This window comes from Lepisosteus oculatus, chromosome 11 (genome assembly GCF_040954835.1).
Source record: "Lepisosteus oculatus isolate fLepOcu1 chromosome 11, fLepOcu1.hap2, whole genome shotgun sequence".
NCBI lineage: Eukaryota > Metazoa > Chordata > Actinopteri > Semionotiformes > Lepisosteidae > Lepisosteus > Lepisosteus oculatus.
In genome coordinates, this window is record NC_090706.1 from 23,084,380 (window position 1) to 23,089,850 (window position 5,471).

The window sequence follows — 5,471 nt, forward strand, 5'->3', positions numbered from 1 at the left end:
TGCTGAGCAGAAGTGTTTCGATATGACAGGAAAAAAGGACACTTGTGGAAAGAACTCTATAATAATTGCTTACACTTATATAGCGCTTTTCTGGACAATCCACTCAAAGCTCTTTACAGGTAATGGGTACTCCCCTCCACCACCACCAATGCGCAGCATCCACCTGGATGAGGAGACGGCAGCCATAGTGCGCCAGAACACTCACCACACACCAGCTATCAGTGGGGAGGAGAGGAGAGTAATGAAGCCAATTCATAGATGGGGATTATTAGGAGGCCATGATTGGTAAGGGCCAATGGGAAATTTGGCCAAGACGCCGGGGTTACACCCCTACTCTTTTCAAGAAACACCCTGGGATTTTTAATGACCACAGAGAGTCAGGACCTCAGTTTTACGTCTCATTCGAAGGATGGTGCCTGTTTATAGTATAGTGTCCCCGTCACTATACTGGGGCATTAGGACCCACACAGACCACAGGGTGAGCGCCCCCCTGTTGGCCCCACTAACACCTCTTCCAGCAGCAACCTTAGTTCTTCCCAGGAGGTCTCCCATCCAGGTACTGACCAGGCTCACACCTGCTTAGCTTCAGTGGGTTTCCAGTTGTGAGTTGCAGAGTGATATGGCTGTTGGCAACACTAGATAGATTATTTAAAAAAAAACTTGGGAAGGATAGAGCATGAGACTTTATTTAATAGTACTACTGTATGTGGTACTGTAGAACACATTTATGAAAGTTAAGCAAATACAGGTAAATCAGGTACATTTTCTAACCACTTCTTCCAATTCAGGGTCACAGGGAACCCTGAGACAATCCTGGCAAGCAGCAGGCGTAATGTGGGGTACACACTGGAAATTAAATATATTCCCAAAAGCCAATTTACGTTGTTAGAGTAAAAAGAAACCCACGCAAACATTATAAAATCCACACAATAGCACCTCAAATCTGGAAAGGAATCCTTGGCCCCAGCCCTGCGATGCAACAATGTTCACTACTGCGCCATGGTATAATCCTACATGTAAAACTCCTCTGATTCACTATTACATGCCAAAAGACCTTTCATGAAACGTTCAGCTGATTTTCTACTGCACATGAAACTGACAAGATTGTAAAGCAATCTTAATAATACATTGGTATACTGTATTGTATACTTACAGTACATGTAAAACACCACTTCAGGTATGTCACATCCTATAAAACCTAAAAGTACCAATATACTGTAACAATGTTTATCTTTGGTATGTTTACCTCTTTGGTATGGACCCTTTAAAATGAAATGCAGACAGCAAATGTTAGTCAGCATGAAACAAAATGTTGCAATGTCATCCTTATAATATATTGTACTTTACATAATGCTCACAAACTCTGATTTCAACCGCTGCTTCTATACAAAAAATGATAACGTTTGTTCCTACAAAAAAAACAGCCACCTTCCCGTTCACAGCTAGCAGAGTTTCTAAACTACCCAAGGAGAGCAGGAATTTTATAGAAGAGGAGTGTTTAGTAGTGACACATTTAGTTAAACCGGTCTGAAGTGATGGAAAGTAATGGATAATTCATAGTTTTGCAAATTCAAGGACCAAGCGTCGCATCACCTCAAAGCATCAGCTGAAGTCCAGATTTCTGAAAACAAGTCTTTATGTTAAAAATATAATGATGATACTTATAGTTTTTTAGCACAGTAGGTGCTCAAACATTCCAACCAGTAAAAAGAAGAACAGCGCACTTACGTGACAGAACAGTAATAAGAGAAGGAAGCTAAAAAAAAGGCAGTGTAGAATCATGAAAAATGGCAACATGAATGCAGGCCTGGCCACGATAAGCCGGTTTCCAGACTATTGTAAGGTTCCACACCGAGTATTACCCGTATATCCGAGGAGGAAGTAGTTAGAAGGACATTGCCAATTAAGTAGCACTTGAAACAGGATAAATGGAGAATAATAGAGTCTCTGAAACAGTCTTAAATAAATGGGCGTGCCCCTAAGATAGCCAGGTATTCTTGCTCTGTATGTGGGCGAATAACCTGGGGTGTTAACTGCCTGCAGGTTCAAAAGCAATGGATGTCTAATGTCTAAGTAATTTGCTATGGTCTTTAAATAAAAGAAATCCCTCCAGTATTTGGCAACAGAGCACAGCTTCCCCGTAGCCTTTTCATTAGGTACTAACTTCAAATATTGCAGCTTCCAGCAGCCATGCAACACCATCGGCTTTAAACAAAAATCATCTGTCTCTGTATTTTTTTTATTTTAAAGCCTCCTGGGAACGATGAAGCTGTCAATTCCGCCCTAGAAGGCACATAGAGTTCCCGTACTCCATCATTTAATCAAATACCGACAGTTTGTAGGCTTTCTTTTTGCAGCTGGCAGCCAATGAGTCATTCTGGAGTAGTTTCATTGCATCATTACATACTCCCTCCAACAGCCTGTGTTTTAGAGTAAGACCACAAATTACAGCCTAGGCCAGATATGCGAAATATCCTACAGCAGGGAGGACCTGTCGTGTCAATTCCGCTTCTCGGTTAATATTCGGCCAATTCTGCAACTTACAAGCCCCCGGTCTGACTCAAGGGCCCGGTCTGCACCCGCCTCCCCTTTCACTTCTGGTAAGAACTGCAGCAGGAGCAGCGCATGCAAGCAGGCGAGCTAAATTTAATTACACCTACCTTCTCACTTCGCTTTCTCCCCACAGCACTCCCATGCACGACAAACCCAAGAAGAGGGGCTCCGGGGCTCAACATTCACGAAAATCCAAGGTATCCAAGGCGGATGCGTCAAATGGAGAACTCAGCTGTCAGCCGCGAAAATACACGGTCTTTCTTCCTAGATGCCGGATTTCTAGGTCCTGTCAATGGCATGACTGGGGCGGGGACTTGTCGGCACAACAACCCGACTGCGGGCAGGAAATATGCGTGACGTCATCACGCCAAAGCTAGAGTGTGGCGCGTCAGCAAAGCCAGTGGGAGCTGCGATCGTTTAAGCCTGTCTGGCGGCTGCCTGCTGGGGGTTTGTTGCAATGCGACCTGATTACCCTTCTTTCTAAAGTACAACTTTTAAAGTTTTAACAATAAAAAAATCTTTCGAATCCTAGGGATCCACATTGTAGTACCTCTGTAGACGGTGGCTTTCTGAATTGAAAATGAATACACTGTTTCTATAAAATGCTGCTGGAAATGCAATATGCTGTATACACTCATCACTGGAAATGGAAAATCACTCGAAAACTTGAAATATAAGCGATACATCAGTATTAATATGAATAAAGTATCTCCATCAAGATCGAATTCCGTGAGTTGTACAATTCCAAAAAGTATTCGGGCAGCATTTTTTTCCTACTGCTATAATAATAATATCATCATTATTATAAGTACATCGTCCACCCGTCCATTTTCTAACTGTTTCTTCCAATTCAGGATCACGGAGGAGCCGAAGTCTAAACTAGTGAGCAAGGGATGCAAGGCAGTTTACAAGGATACCTGTGCATCCCAGAGGAGACACAAACACACACTTACTCAAACCTGGGCTTAATTATACCCCAAAGCCAGTTAGCCTACCAGTATGTCTTTGGACTGTGGGAGGAACAGGAACATCTGGAAAAAGCCCACGCAAACACAGGGAGGGGGCATACAAACTCCACACAGATAGCACCCTAGGTCCAGAACTGAACCTAGGGCCCCAGTTCTGTGAGGCAGCAATGTTAATCACTGCACCACTGTGTTGCCTGCGTAAATATCTGTGTAAACGAAAACTTTACAATAACTGTACATGATTTTGAGATTTTGTGTTTAGTGTAGAAAGTGTTCAGTATAAAGCCACACATACACAATTTGAATTAATGTGGGGTGAAGTTATTATACAATTGATTCAGTATAAGGCACATTTGTATGAATTACCTACTAGATTTATTTAAATGTTTATGTATCAAATTGGTAGGCTTCCCACATAAGTGGTTTCTAATTGGTCTGGCTGGTTGGAGGAATTGGTCTTTCCACTGCTTTGTTATGCAACTGAAAAGGTTAAATTGTTTAATTGGGAATACTGTACTTAAGTACAAAACTGATGACACATGCCCTGCAATGGACTGGCTTCCTGTCTAGGGTGTATCCTGCCTTGTGTCATTGCTTTCCAAGATTTTGAGTTGCTCCAACACCCCTGCAACCCTGAATTTGAAGAAGCAGTTAGAAAGTGTTTGGATATCATGACAACAGTCCCATGGCAGAACGCAGGCATTGTTTATTTATTCAAAGTTTTAAGTAGTATACCTCCCAACCTTATGTTACATATGAAACTAGAGTTAAAATGGGCATATAACAGTAATTTGGATAAATAGCTATAATTGATACCATGTCCGTTCTGATGAATTTAGATGAAAAAATAAATTCTCTGTATTCTGTGTGTCAATAAATCTATCCATTCATCTTCTCACAACTTCTTCAAATCCAGGGTCATGGGGGAGCCATATCCTATCCTAGCAAGAAATGGGTACATGGCAGGGTATACCATGGATGGGAAGCCAGTCTATCATAGTGCAGACACACAGACACCAGTCCATGATAGGGAACACACAAAATGTCATTATATAGGTGCCTTAAATATGTACATTGAGATAAATGTGTTAAGTTCAAGTGTGCACGAATACTCATTTGTGTATATACCAATGGACAACAAAAAAAACAAAAGTCTGCACCTTATGTCTATAGCTCATTAGGTAAATACTGTACATTATTTCACTTTCATTTGAAACAGTGAGAGGATTGATTTGTTGGCTCTCTAATATTACCCCTTGAGAAAAAGTTCAGGTCAATTTGATTTTATAAATACCAGCTGCTCAGTGTTTGTCATTTTAGTTGAATTATTCATAATTGCCAGAATGGGTTGGTTAAGAACCCAGATACATATGCATTCAAAAAATAAAATTGTAAATTAAGGAAAGAGCAAAAACAGATACAAGCATGCCCTGTCCAAGTGATTGTGGGTTGATCTCTCCATGATTAAGGGCCAACCTGCTTAGAAAATGGGATGGTCTGCTTCAACTATCAGCAGACCCATTAGCAGGAAACAGGAAACTAGGTCTCAGTTGCACAAGATTAATACTCCAGCTCAAAACTAACACATCTGATTTATCTGCATAATCAGAGTTTGGTTTCTTTAGGGGACCCTGTACTTTTCTGAGGTTCTGAAATCTAATTTTAAGATCCCCCGCTCTATTAGGTATTTTTGGCTTTCGATAAATAATACAAGACTTAAATTAATAGGGATTATTTCTGATCCAATTACAGTTACTAATTACAAGTAAATATGGTCTAGTGAGGAGCTGCATCTTTATACCTCTACTTGATTTTAGGGAAATACAGTATATATGTAGCTAGTGCTGGCAACATGTAACTATACCACTTTGGTTAATAATCTCAGTCTGTTTAAGGACGTTCAAACCAATTAAACCAATTCTATGACAAGCATAAAGATATCAAACCAGG

At 40.9% G+C, this 5,471-nt stretch overlaps 1 protein-coding gene across 3 annotated transcripts in view; it reads right to left on the reverse strand.

Annotated features, from left to right (window-relative positions):
- Window positions 1-2,902, reverse strand: part of mapk9 (mitogen-activated protein kinase 9) — a 43,490-nt gene extending 40,588 nt beyond the window's left edge. For 2 of the 3 annotated variants that reach the window (XM_015349500.2, XM_006631770.3), the window contains exon 1: window positions 2,661-2,902. The gene's annotated coding sequence lies outside the window, so the exon portion shown is untranslated. The remainder of the gene's footprint in view (window positions 1-2,660) is intronic. The other variant, XM_015349499.2, reaches the window with a different exon arrangement.
- Window positions 2,903-5,471: the final 2,569 nt, after the last annotated feature.